This window comes from Oryx dammah, unplaced genomic scaffold (assembly GCF_014754425.2).
Source record: "Oryx dammah isolate SB20612 unplaced genomic scaffold, SCBI_Odam_1.1 HiC_scaffold_17, whole genome shotgun sequence".
Taxonomy (NCBI): domain Eukaryota; kingdom Metazoa; phylum Chordata; class Mammalia; order Artiodactyla; family Bovidae; genus Oryx; species Oryx dammah.
Window position 1 is genome coordinate 75,633,911 of NW_024070201.1, and position 15,322 is coordinate 75,649,232.

The following is a 15,322-nucleotide window of genomic DNA, read 5'->3' on the forward strand; positions in this document are numbered from 1 at the left end:
ACCCCATCCCTCTGGGTTGTCCCAGAGCACTGGCTTTGGATGCCCTGCTTCATGCATTGAACTTGCATTGGTCATCTATTTTACATATGGTAACATACACATTTCAATGCTATTCTCTCAAATCATCCCATTTTTGCCTTCTTGCACATAGTCCAGAAGTCTGTTCTTTACATTTTTTTTTCTTTACATTTGTGTCTCTTTTGCTGTCTTGCATATAGGGTCGTTGTTACTGTCTTTCTATATTTCAACACACACACACACACACACATACATGCATTAATATACTGTATTGTGTTTCTCTTTCTGATGTACTTCCTTTTGTATTTGTATAAGAAGCTCCAGTTTCATCCTCCTCATTGGAACTGACTCAAATGTGTTCTATTTTTATAGCTGAGTAATATTCCATTGTGTATAATTACCACAACTTCCTTATCCATTCATCTGCCAATGGCCATCTAGGTTGCTTCCCTGTCCTAGCTATTGGAAACAGTGCTACAATGAATATTGGGATACACGTATCTCTTTCAATTCTGGTTTCCTTGGTGTGTATGATTACTGAATTTTTAATATGTATGTTTTGACACCTTTCTCTTTCTGTCAATTTCTTCCCTTGGGATAGTAGCAATGCTTCTCTTTGGATTGTACAGAGATTGCTGCTTAATATGAATCAATTAATATTTACCATTTCTGCCTTTTATTAGAAAGAAAGTCTATGAACCCATATTTGTGGTTGATGCTACTAAATTAAACCCCAATCTGGGTAGAATTTTCTAAATTTTGAAAGAGTGATGTTGGGTTAACTTTTTCCTATTTTCTTACAGCTTTTCTCCTCCCCTCAATGTAGAATGTACAATTTTTAATAGTTGATTTATTTTTTTTACCCCTTAGTTGGTACTTGCTTAGCTCATCCAAAGTGTCCTTTTGACATTTACATCAATTGAATCAATATTGGGTTCCAGGTGTATTCATTTGTCAGTTGGAATAACTTTCCTACTGTATAAATTTCCTAATGGCATTTGTTATCTGGGCGTGTCTCAAGGCATAGATTAAGTGATTTAACATGGGAGCTATGATAGTATATAATACAGCAACTGTTTTATCAATAGGTAAAGTAGCTGCAGGTCTCATGTACACAAATGTATGAGGTGCAAAGAGTAAGACAACCACTGTGATGTGGGAGATGCAGGTGGAGAGGGCTTTGCATCTTGCAGCCAAGCTGTAGGTTCTTAGAGACCAAAGGATGGTCAAACAGAGACTAGCAAAAGAAGGAAGTTTAACAGACAGACTAAACCACTGTTGGCAGCAAAAGAGAGTCCTAAAGTCTGGGTATCAGGACAGACAAGATTGAGCAAAAGGTTCAGGTCATACATACAGTGATCTATGATGTTAGAGCCACAAGAGCGTAATCAGAAGATGAAAAGGATCTGTATGAATCCATGAAGAAAGCCTCCCACCCATGACAATCCCACTAGCAGCCTACACACCCACTAGTTCATGATGGTTGTATAGTGCAAGGGCTTGCAGATGGCCACATAGTGGTCGAAAGCCATCACGATGAGCATGGATTATCTCAGCACCTCTGAAGAAATTTGAGTCATACATCCATTGAATAGGATAATCTTCTTTTCATACAGTGAGTCTACAGTCAATTTGGGGGTACCTACAGAAGAGTAGCAGGCATCAGCAAAGGAGAGATGGGCCAGGAAAAAGTACATAGGGGACCCCAGGATGGGCTGGCCTTGATGGCTATCGTAAGCCCATTAGCCATCATAGTTATAAATTCAGTTCAGTTGCTCAGCTGTGTCCAACTTTTTGCGACCCCATGGATTGCAGCATGCTAGGCCTCCCTGTCCATCACCAACTCCCAGCGTTTACTCAAACTCATGTCTATTGAGTAGGCAATGCCATCCAACCATCTCATCCTCTGTTGTCCCTTTCTCCTCCCACCTTCAATCTTTCCCAGCATCAGGGTCTTTACAAACAAGTCAGTTATTTGCATCAGATGACCAAAGTATTGGGAGTTTAGGCTTCAACATCAGTCCTTTCAATGAATATTCAGGACTGATTTCCTTTAGTGTGGACTGGTTTGATCTCCTTGCGGCCCAAGGGACTCTCAAAAGTCTTCTCTAACACCACAGTTCAAAAGCATCAATTCTTCTGTCCTCAGCTTTCTTTATAGTCCAACTCTCACATTCCTACATGAACTACTGGAAAAACCATAGCCTTGACTAGACGGACCTTTGTTGGCCAAGTAATGTCTCTGCTTTTTAATATGCTGTCTAGGTTTGTCATAACTTTTCTTCCAAGGAGTAAGCATCTTTTAATTTCATGGCTGCATTCACCATCAGCAGTGATTTTGGAGCCCCCTAAAATAAAGTCTGTCACCCATTGGTTCCCCATCTATTTGCAATGAAGTGATGGGACCAGATGCCATGTTCTTTGTTTTTTGAATGTTGAGTTTTAAGTCAGCTTTTTCGCTCTCCTCTTTCACTTTCATCAAGAGGCTCTTTAGTTCTTCACTTTCTGTCGTAAGGGTGGTGTCATCTGCATATCTGAGGTTATTGATATTTCTCCTGGCAATCTTGATTCCAGCTTGTGCTTCATCCAGTCCGGCATTTTGCATGATGTAATGTACTCTGCATATAAGTTAAGTAAGCAGGGTGACAATATACAGCCTTGATGTACTCCTTTCCCAATTTGGAACCAGTCCATTGTTCTATGTCCAGTTCTAACTGTTGCTTCTTGACCTGCATACAGATTTCTCAAGAGGTGCTCTGGTATTCCCATCACTTGAAGAATTTTCCAGTTTATTGTGATCCACAAAGTCAAAAGTTTTAGCATAGTCAAAGAAGCAGAAGTAGATGTTTTTCTGGAACTCTCTTGCTTTCTCTATGATCCAGCAAATGTTGGCAATTTGATCTCTGGTTCCTCTGCCTTTTCTAAATCCAGCTTGAACATCTGAAAGTTCAAGGTTCGTGTACTGTTGAAGCCTAGCTTGGAGAATTTTGAGCATTACTGTGCTAGCATGTGAGATGTGTGCAATTGTGTGGTACCTTGAACATTCTTTGGCATTGCCTTTTGTTGGGATTGGAATGATATCTGACGTTTTCTAGTCCTGTGGCCACTGCTGAGTTTTCCAAATTTTCTGGCAACTTATATCCTTCTTTGGCATTTTATATCCTTTATTCTCAATTGTAAAATAATAATAATATTCACTTCATAGATCATATGATAATTAATAATCGATAGAGGAAATATGTACTACACAAAAAGAACTTCCAATTATTTTTGTGAGTGTATACACTGTGGGATAGGAAGTATTAACAGTTGGAGCAGTAATACAGAGAACTATTTAATCATGCAATAAGCTCCAGAAGAATCATCACCAATTTTACTCTCAAAGAAGCAAGAGAGACCCATTTTATCCACAGCAGTTTTTCCCAGATAGGGTCCTCATATTTGTGCTTGATGGAAAGACTGATGATTTATGTCATTAGTGTTTGTAATTTCCCATTTTGTGTATGTGAAGTATATTTAAATTTTGCTTTAATTGTCATTGATAGTTTTGATTACTAACGGAGGTGTCTCTGGCAAAATATTGTTCTTAGTATCAGAAAAGTGAGCTCTGACAGTTTGCTTAAACTCCTTAAGCCTCAAAATTGTCAACTTTCAAGTTGAGTGGATCATATTATTTTTTAGAAAATTAGAATGAAGATGTGATATTTTATTATTAATATTATATCTGAAAAGTGTTGAAAATATGAGTACTATATACGGAAAGTGAAAATCTATAATAAGTATCAGCACTACTGTTAAATATTCCTTAGCTCTGTTAAATGATCTTAGTGATGTTTGGGGAGAAACACCTCTCCAAACATATTCAAAACACAATCTCATATTCAAAATGACCAATTCTAATTATAAGTAACCTTCAGTATGAAAAATTTCACACTTCGTAAGAGCCTATTCATATAGCTAGCTGTCAAATGAAGAGTTGTTAACAAAATTTTTACATTGAACACGTGCACTTGTTTTGGGTAAATTGATTACATCTCAAAAAACCTGTTAATAAAGAAAACCTTCTTAGAAATCTAAATCTTTCCACCTAGTATATAGTCCCAAAATTCTCCACAGAAAACCTGTTTGTAACCCTATTCTTGTTTGAATTTAGAATGGGTTCACTTGCAACACAAAAGAGAAATTATCTGAAATAAATGTCTCTGATTCCACAGGACAAGAGGCAGAGAGTGTGGAGGACGTGTGTTCAAATGGTTCACTCTGCTCATGATGAATCTTGCTTTGGGGGAGTGAATTACAAGACTGACCAATTTCACCTTGTTCTTTATTACTATTTAAAGAGGTTTCCATTGAGTCCAGTCTTGCAGCTGCTGTTTCTCTCCCAGGAGTTAATTATCCCTGTTTAATGGAAAGACTTTGTCCTAGAAGCAGACATTCTGGATGTTTACGAATCATCCATTCTTGAATAGGCAATTAACTTCTCTGCACTTGGAAACTTAGCATGTGGGAGGTCTCTTTACATGGACCTGGATTGTTAAGAAAACTGAATATCATGTGAATAGTAAGGTGGCATAATTCCAGTGTGTGGACCTGTGATGTAGTTTCCCCATTGAATCAAGTCATGGAAGAGTTCCTATTTTCTTATCAGGAATGTAGTCTACTAATATCTCAAAGTGCAAGAGAAAGAACCAATCAGGTGAAGATGTGTTATTCACGAATGGCTTCTTCAAGTATTTGCTTCTAGGATAAAATCTTTAAAAAATAATTAAGATAATTAATTCCTGGGAGGATAAAACCTTAGATGGAAAGATTTGTCCTTTGATATTCTCATAGTCCTCTCTAAATATTTAGACTGAGGAAGAAGCTGTTTTCTCATTTTAAGAACAGAATAAGAGGAGCTTATTAAGTATCAGAAATATGTGTGTTTCTTGTTCTGTAGCCATAGACTAGGAGCTCAATATCAGAAGATTTCTCTTAGTTCATAAGACTTTGGGCTTCAAATTCAACATAGTATTTTCTTTTCCTTTGACTTGACTTTCCAAGGCATTGGAGTGTTGAAATGCTTACTGAATCTATTTGAATAAATCTGTGTCCTCTTGACATTCTCTGCATCCTGTAGAGTTGTGCAGTCAGTGGGAATTTGAGAAATATACATGATATGACGTTACATGAATTGGTTATTTCTTATTCCTGAATACATTGGGCATTCTCCTTAACTGTGGAAGCAACCACAGGAGGTGAACTAGAATTGCTGATTTATAAACCAGTTTTCACATTTCCATGTTCTTCAAGGGTTTGTAATTAAAATCATTAAAGCTTTATTTTCTGACAATTTATGGGAGATTACTTTTTAAATGGTTTAGGATATTTTACAGAAATATTTGTTCTTCTCACTGTATTTTAACTGAGATGGTAAAAGGATCTGCCTGCCAATGCAGGAGACCTGGGTGTGATTCCTAGGTTGCGAAGATGCCCTGGAGAAGGAAATGGCTACCCACTCCAGTATTCTTGCTTGGAGAATTCCAAGGACAGAGAAGCCCAGTGGGCTATAGTTCATGGAGTCACCAAGAGTCAGATACAACTGAGTGACTAATTCACACAGACACACATACACACACACACACATATACACAACATTTTTTCTGTTTTAAAGTTGGGAGAATGGCATTGAAACATGTATAATATCATATATGAAATGAGTCACCAGCCCAGGTTCAATGCATGATACTGGATGCTTGGGGCTGGTGCACTGTGACAACCCACAGGGATGGTATGGGGAGGGAAGAAGGAGGGGGGTTCAGGATGGGGAACACGTGTATACCTGTGGTGGATTCATGTTGATGTATGGCAAAACCAATACAATATTGTAAAGTAATTAACCTCCAATTAAAATAAATAAATTTATATTAGAAAAAAGAAAAAAAATAAAGTTGATGTATAGTTGATTTATGATGTCCTGTTAATTTCTGATGTACAGCAAAGTGATTCAGTTATATCATATTATTTTTCATTATGATTTATTACAGAATATTAAATATAGTCCCCTGTGCAATACAGTAGGACCTTGTTTTCATCTATTTTATATATAGTAGTTTGTATCTTCTAATATCATTGTATCTGTTTTTATGTTTGTGTCATACTGTTTGATTACTATAGCTTTGTAGTATAGTTTGAAATCAGGAGTGTGCTACTTCCACTTTTTTCTTTCTCAAGACTGCTCTGGCTATTCAGGGTATTTATATTTTCATATAAATTTTAGAATTCTAGTTCTGTTAAAAATAGCATTGGTATTTTGGCAGAGATTTCACTGAACCTGCAGATTGCCTTGAATAATATTGTGATTTTAATAATATTAATTCTTCTCATTCATGAACATGATATATATTTTCATGTGTTTGTGTAGTCTTCAGTTTCTTTCATCAGTTTATTATAGCTTACCACGTCCAGATCTTTGACCTCCTTAATTAGATTTATTCCTCAGTATTTTATTCTTTATCATGTGATTGTAAATTGGATTGTTCTCTTGATTTCTATTTCTGATGGTTTGTTGCTAGTGTGTTGAAGAAATGCAACAGATTTCTGTACATTAATTTTGTATTCTGAAACTTTACAAATTCAGTGATGAGCTCTAGTAGCTTTTCAAAGATTTTCTATATATTTTGTATTTTCTGCTTCAGTGACAGTTTCACTTCTTCCTTTCTAATTTGGATTTCTTTTATTTCTTTTCTCTGATTTCTATGGCTAGAACTTCCAGCAAATAATAAATGTGGCAAGAGTGAACATCCTTGTCTCTTTTCCTTATCTTAGAGGAAATACTTTCTGAATATACACAGTGTGTAACATTATACACTAAGTATGATGTTAGCTGTGGGATTATCATGAATGGCCTTTATTACATTGAGATATGTTTCCTCTCTGCCTACTTTCTGAAGAGTTTTTGTCACAAATGGGTGAAGAGTTTTGTCAAAAGCTTTCTTTGCCTATACTAAGATGATTAAATAATTTTTATTCCTCAGTTTGTTAACATGGTATATCACATTGATTGCTTTATTGATATTGAACTATCCTTATATCTCTGGGATAAATCATATTTGATCATAGTATATGATCCTTTCAACTTATATTGAATTTAGTTGCTAATATTTTGTTGAAGAATTTTGCATCTAGGTTCATCAGTATATTGGCCTATAATTTTCTCTTCTTTTGTAATATCTTTGCCTGATTTTGGGTGATGCAGGCCTCATAGAATGAGTTCAGAACCATCCTGTTCTCTCTAAATTTTTTGAAATAGTTTCAGAAAGACAGGTGTTGTTAACTCTTCACTAAATGTTTGGTAGAACTTACCTGTGAAGAAATCTGGTCCTGGACTTTTTTTTTTTTTTTTTTCAAAATTGAAAGTGTGTGTTAGTTGCTCAGTCATGCCTGACTCTTTGTGACCCTATGAACTGTAGACTGCCAGGCTCCTCTGTCCGTGGAATTCTCCAGGCAAGAATACTGGAGTGGGTTGCCGTTTTCTCCTCCAGGGGATCTTTCCAACGCAGTAATTGAACCCCAGTGTCCTGCAGGCTCATTCTTTACCATCTGAGCCACCATAGCTTTAATTTTTTTAAAAATATGAATTTAATTTAATTACTTTTAATTTATATGATCATATTTCCTGTTCTTTACTTGTTCAGTCTTGTAGGGTTATGCATGTCTAGGAATTTATCCATTTCTTCTAAGTTGTTTATTTTATTGGCATATAACTGTTTGTAGTTATCTCTTATGATCTGTTTTGCTTTCTGTGGGGTTATTTGTAACTTCTCATTTTATAAAGAAATAATTATTTTGTTTTTATTGATTTGTGCCTTGATGAGTCTGGCTAAAGTTTTGTCAATTTTGCTTATTTTTTCAAAGAACCAGGTCTTAGTTTCATTATTATTATTTTTTAACTTTTAGTCTCTTTTTCCATATATTTCTACTCTGATCTTTATGACTTCTTTCCTTCTGCTAACTTCAGGATTTTTCTATTTTCTTTTTCTATTTCCTTTAGGCGAATAGTTAGACTGTTATTTGAAATTTCTCCTCTTTCCTGAAGTAGGCTTCTATTGCTCTAAGCTTCCCTCTTAGCACTGCTTCCACTACATCTTGTAGACACCTGGAGGAGAGCATGGCAACCTGCTCCAGTACACTTGCCTGGAGAACCCCCATGAACAGAGGATGGGAGGCTATGGTCCACAGTGTCACACAGAGTCAGACATGACTGAGGTGACTTAGCATGCATGCATAGATTCTAGGTCATTTCACTTTTGTCTTAATTTGGCTTCAGGCATTTTAAAATTTCTTCTTTCAGTGATTCACTGGTTGTTTGGTATTGTCTTGTTTAGCCTCCACTTGCTTTTTCAGGTTTTTTTTTTTTTTTTCCTATAGTTGATTTCTAGCTTCATAGTCCTGTGGCCAGAAAAATTTATTGACATGATTATACTGTTATTACTGTTTCCCCAGTTCTCCATCCACTGCCTAGCCATACATTTAAATACAATAGCTATATCAAGTCGAATAACATGTGACTTAAACCCTCTCCTCTAGGCTTCAGAGTATTTGCTAAAATATGTGTTGCACTGTCCTGAGGATAATACATGCGAACAAAATTTGAAAAAATCTGTTTGCCTGGGTAGATTTCTTTTATTGAATGACCAATAGAATTCCCCAAAGTCTAAAATAGTCAGCTGCTGCTGCTTTTCAGTCGTGTCTGACTCTGTGCGACCCCATAGACGGCAGCCCACCAGGCTCCTCCGTCCATGCGATTTTCCAGGCAAGAGTACTGGAGTAGGGTGCCATTGCCTTCTCTGAAAATAGTCAGCAAGACGGCATAAGATGATATCTTTCTGTATTTCTACACCAGAAGTGTTGGTAGAATTTTCACCTCCATTTGTTCTCCAACTCTAGATGTCACACTGCCAGAAAATATGTCAACTCACAAGGTTTCTATAGATAGCATTTGCCCTGATGAGTTTATAGTACAAGTGAGACGTTGACTCAGAATCTTACGCACTCCTGGTGACTCAGTTAGTGAGGAAATGTTTTCAGAGGTATGCAACCTCGATGAACCCCATGGAGTTGTTCATATAGTGTTTACTGTCTTTTATGTCTCAGTTCATGATACCCAAGGGCTTATATGAGAGTTGCTTTCTCACCCAAATTTCCAACCAGGAATGAAAACTAATTGCTACATTAGTTTCAAGTTCACAGAAAAGAACCAATCAGGTGAAGATGTATTGTTTGTGGACAAATTCTCCTCAATATCTATTTCTAAGGCAAAAATTAGGAAAAAAAAAAAAAAAAAAAAAAAACCCAGAGATAATTAATTCCTAGGGGGACGGACAAAGCCTTAGATATTAATAGAAAAATCAGTCCTTTAACATTCTCAGTATCCTCTCTAAATACTAAGATTCAAAAAGGAGCCGTTTTCTTATTTTAAGAGCAGAATAAGAGGAGTTTATTAAGTAATGAAATATTTGCATTTCTTGTTGTGGGATCATGAATCTAAGTGCTAAAGATCAGAGGATTCTCCTTAGTACCTAAGAAGTTTGGGTTTCAAATTTATCATAGCATTTTATTTTCCTTTGATGTGAATTTCCAAGGCACTGGAGCTTTGCAAATGTGTGCTCAATCCATTTGAATAAATCTGTGCTGTCTTGACATTCTCTGCTTCCTGTAGAATTGTCCAGTCAGCAGGAACACTTGAGGAACTTCCATTACATGACATGGTGTTTGAGCAGCTACAATTAATGATTATTTCTTATTCCTGAGTACACTGATCATTCTTCTTAAGGACAGAGGCCACCACTGTAAGTTAATTAGCACTGTTGATTTTTAATCTGGTTTTTACATTTTCATTTTATTCTAAGGGGTTTAGAGTTAAAATCATTAAAGTTTTCCTTTCTGATACTGATGGTTTTAGATGTTTTAGGATATTTTGCAGAAATATTTATTTTTCTCACTGTTTATGGGTTTAACTATAATTATTAAGGGATAGGTTTATGATTTATGGATTCCCATGGAGAATCCATGGGAGAGAGAAGGACAGCATTTGGATTCTATTTTTTTAATATAAATTTATTTATTTTAATTGGAGGTTACTTATTTTACAATATTGTATTGGTTTTGCCATACATCAACATGAATCTGCCACAAGCCCAGTTCAAAAACCGAGATCCAAAGAGAAAATGAATTAAAATATGGCATTAATTGTTTGTCAGTTGCTTCATTTGCTATTACTTTCTCCCATTCTGAAGGCTGACAAACAACTAATCTCAAACATATACAAGCAACTCCTACAGCTCAATTCCAGAAAAATAAAGGACCCAATAAAAAAATGGGCCAAAGAACTAAAATAGACATTTTTCCAAAGAAGACATACAGATGGTTAACAAACACATGAAAAGATGCTCAACATCACTCATTATCAGAGAAATGCAAATCAAAACCACAATGAGGTCCATTTCATGCCAGTCAGAATGGCTGCAATCCAAAAGTCTACAAGCAATAAATGCTGGAGAGGGTCTGGAGAAAAGGGAACCCTCTTACACTGTTGGTGGGAATGCAAACTAGTACAGCCACTATGGAGAACAGTGTGGAGAATCCTTAAAAAACTGGAAATAGAACTGCCTTATGACCCAGCAATCCCACTGCTCGGCATACACACAGAGGAAACCAGAATTGAAAGAGACACGTGTACCTCAGTGTTCATCGCAGCACTGTTTATAATAGCCAAGACATGGAAGCAACCTAGATGTCCATCAGCAGACGAGTAGATAAGAAAGCTGTGGTACATATACACAATGGAGTATTACTCAGCCATTAAAAAGAATACATTTGAATCAGTTCTAATGAGGTGGATGAAACTGGAGCCGATTATACAGAGTGAAGTAAGCCAGAAAGAAAAACACCAATAGAGTATACTAACACATATATATGGAATTTAGAAAGATGGTAACGATAACCCTGTATGCGAGACAGCAAAAGAGACACAGATGTATAGGACAGTCTTTTGGACTCTGTGGGAGGGGGAGAGGGTGGGATGATTTGGGAGAATGGCATTGAAACATGTGTAATATCATATATGAAACAAATCACCAGTCTAGGTTCGATGCAGGATACAGGATGCTTGGGGCTGGTGCACTGAGATGACCCAGAGGGATGGTACGGGGAGGGTGGTGGGAGGGGGTTCAGGATGGGGTACACGTGTATACAAAAAAATAGCATTAAAAATGTACCCTCTGCTGTGATTGGGAGTCTTTATTAAACTCCAAGCTCAAAGACTATTTTATTCTAATTCTGTTCAAACTTTGGTGGATCTTGTTAGATCTTATTTTGTTTCAGTGGATGTGGTCCCAGTAGCATGACAGAATTTCTGTATCCCTGAACTAGACTTCCCTGGTGGCTCAGTGGTTAAGAATCCACTTGCCAATACAAGAGATGCAAGAGAGGCAGGTTTGATCCCTGGGTTGGGAAGATCCTCTGGAGTAGGAAATGGCAACCCACTCTGGTGTTCTTGCCTGGAAAACTCAGTGGACAGAGGAGCCTGGCGGGCTGCAGTCCACGGGGTCACAAAGACCTGGACATGGCTGAACACACACACACACAACCCTAGACTTATATCTTTTTCTTAGAGAGTCAAAACAGATATTGCTAAATATGAGAGATGAAAGCTAATTCTCTTTGTCACCCTATGGTGATTTTTTTTTCCTTGTATACAGTCACCTTAAGGTGTCTGAACAGGGTAAGATGTGGTGCTGTGGAAAAAAAAATACTGTTTTGGGCTTTAGAAGACTTGGATTCTTGTGTACTACTGATCAGTTAGCTGTGTTTTTGTCTGGGTCTCAGTTTCCTCATCTTTAAAGAGGATCATGATATTTGGTTCCATCACTTCATGGCAAATAGATGGGGAAGCAATGGAAACAGTAACAGATTTTATTCTTTTGGGCTCCAAATCACTGAAGATGGTGACTATAGCCATGAAATTAAAAGATGCTTCCTTCTTGAAAGAAAAGCTATGACCAACCTAGACAGCATGTTAAAAAGCAGAGACACTCCTTTGCCAACAAAGGTCCATCTAGTCAAGCTACGGTTTTTCCAGTGGTCATGTATGGATGTGAAAGTTGAAACATATTGCAGCACTGTTTACAATAGCCAGGACATGGAGGCCACCTAGATGTCCATCAGCAGACGAATGGATAAGAAAGCTCTGGTACATATACACAATGGAGTATTACTCAGCCATTAAAAAGAATACATTTGAATCAGTTCTAATGAGGTGGATGAAACTGGAGCCGATTATACAGAGTGAAGTAAAACAGGAAAAAAAAACACCAATACAGTATATTAACACATATATATGGAATTTAGAAAGATGGTAATGATGGCCCTATATGCGAGAGAGCAAAAGAGACACAGATGTAAAGAACAGACTTTTGGACTCTGGGAGAAGGCAAGGGTGGGATGATTTGAGAGAATAGCATTGAAACATATATATTATCATATGTGAAACAGATCACCAGTCCAGGTTTGATGCATGAGACAGGGTGCTCAGGGCTGGTGCACTGGGATGACCCTGAGGGATGGAATGGGGAGGGAGATGGGAGGGGGTTCAAGATGGGGAACACATGTACGCCCATGGCTGATTCATGTGAATGTATGGCAAAAACCACCACAATATTGTAAAGTAATTAGCCTCCAATTAAAATTAAAACAAACAAAAAGAAACAGCCAGATGCAATATGTAACTGAATAAGCATAGCTGTGGTCCAATTAAATTTTATTTATTGACTGAAAAAAAATATGCATGAAGTCCAAAAAAAAAAAAAAGAGAGAGAGAGTTGGAACATAAAGAAAGCTGAGTGCCAAAGACTGATGCTTTTGAACTGTGGTGTTGCAGAAGACTCTTGAGAGTCCCTTGGACAGCAAGGACATCAAACCAGTCAATCCTAAAGGAAATCAGTCCTGAATATTCATTTGAAGCTTTGATGCTGAAGCTGAAACTCCAATACTTTGGCCACCTGATGCAAAGAGCTGACTTATTTGAAAAGACCCTGATGCTGGGAAAGATTGAGGGCAGGAAGAGAAGGGGACAACAGTGGATGAGATGGTTGGATGGAATCACCACCTCGATGGACATGAAAGTGAGCAAGCTGCGGAGTTGGTGATGGACAGGGAGGCCTGGTGTCCTGCATGCAGTCCATGGGGTCTCAAAGTGTTGGACATGACTGAGCGAATGAACTAAGCCGAACTGATGAGATGATAAAATGCAAAGTACTGGGAGATGTTTTGTTTACAAAATTCCAGGTCTTGTGCAATATACCCTGGATCCCATTAACATCTTTCACTGTATTTCATAGGTTAGCAAAAGAACTGCCATGGATTTCATGTGGTTACTTGTGGCCATGTCTAAACTCTGGCATTGCTGATTCCCAGAAGTAAACTGGGTTCCTCCTGGAGAGGCACTAAGTGGTAAAGAGCTAGACGCAGGCATCCTGAATTTGAATACAGTCTTCTCTATTAGGGTTTTCATCATTATTACTTTGGTTAAGTCATTTATCTTCTTGTAACCACAGTTTATTTTTCTTTAAAATACAGTCAACAGTACACTAACCTCACAAGGATCATGTTGAAGATGACGTACATGTAAAATATTTAGTATAATGCCTAGTACATTGTGAAACTCAACAAAGCTAACAGTTATTATAGGAATGCCATGGTGTAAAAAATAAATCTCTGCATTCTATAAGATTGAGAAAAAGCAGACTTACAGTAAAAGTGCATTAACCAATGTTTGGGTATATTGAATTTAAGCAAGTAAAGAAAGATTTCCTTGCTGACGAAGTAGTTTGTCTGCTGAAGTTCTTACCTCTCAATTGCAGTCTGTGTGCCTTTTTATGGAAGGTCAAGAATTATTTTGCTGTCCATAACTTTTGTGCATTTCTTATTTTTCCAAAATTATGAGTATTAGAGAATGTGAGTGGAAATAGGAACAGAATTGGTCTTTGGATTAAGACAAAAAAGCAAACAAAACTGGAAATTATCCTGTGTTTGGGTCTGTCAATTAACAGAGGACATCAACAATGTCCACTGAGTTTGACATAGGCCAGGTTGTTTTGTTTGTGAGTTGGTTATTGTGTTGTGTGGGATAAAAGGAGCAGATATAAATTGTAAAAGAGAACTATTTTAAAGCTAACTGCTTCAAAGTTTGCAAGAAGCTGAGGTAAAAAGTGAAATAATGAGAATGAATGAGTTAAGTTTGGGATTTTCTGTCTGATTTTGATCATGAAATCCAACCTTTGGTACAGACCATTGGGAAAGCATAAAAATATATCAGTTGGTTCTTGGTTCTCCCAGGTGTCATCTTGTCTAGAGAAGAGTTGGCAATTAGAAGTGCACTCAGATTTTCTTCTCAAGTGTTCTTGTCCCTGGAAGGATTCTCTGATGCCCTGGGCTATCCAGAAGAGAGCCCACTATCCTGGGGCTTGGAACTCTAAAGCGGTCTTCTCAACGAAGAGTTTGTGGGATCATCTGGAAGAGTTCCCTGGTGCAGAGAATCTGGGGCTTCTCTGGTGGCTCAGATGGTAAAGCATCTGCCTGTGATGCAGGAGTCCTGGGTTCGATCCCTGGGTCTGGAAGATCCCCTGGAGAAGGAAATGGCAACCCACTCCAGTACTCTTTCCTGGAAAATTCCATGGACAGAGGCGCCTGGTAGGCTACAGTCCATGGGATTACAAAGAGTCGGACAAGACTGAGTAACTTGGTTGGAAGAGTTACCTCATTATGTACCTTGCCCACTTGTAACATAGACAATTCATTTTACCCGTCACTGCCTTTTTTTCTTTAAAAATACATAACTATAAAGAGAATAATGAAATCTTAGTTATTGTAAAATGCAAAGATTAATAATGACAACACTTAAGTTGTATGCATGCTGCTAAGTTACTTCAGGCATGTCCGACTCTTTGCGACCCTATGGACTGTTGCCCACCAGGCTCTTATGTCGTGGGATTCTCCAGACAAGCGTTCTGGAGTGGACTGGCATGCCCTTCTCCAGGGGATCTTCCCAGCCTAGGGATCAGACCTGGGTCTTGATGCCTTTTGTGTCTTCTGCATTGGCATGCAGCTTCTTTACCACTAGTGCCATCTGGGAAGCCCGCTTAGCTGTACATATGACCTTAAAGTGGACTTGACTAATATATATATATATATTCCTTTAAGTAAATGGAAATAGCCTTTGCATTAAAGTGATCTGGTTGATTACTGAGACTTGGCTTATTACCTG

The 15,322-nt window shown here is 37.6% G+C and overlaps 1 pseudogene; it reads right to left on the reverse strand.

Moving 5' to 3' along the window:
* Positions 1 to 990: 990 nt before the first annotated feature.
* LOC120875971 lies at positions 991 to 13,665 on the reverse strand (annotated as a pseudogene).
* Between the last annotated feature and the right edge of the window lie 1,657 nt (positions 13,666 to 15,322).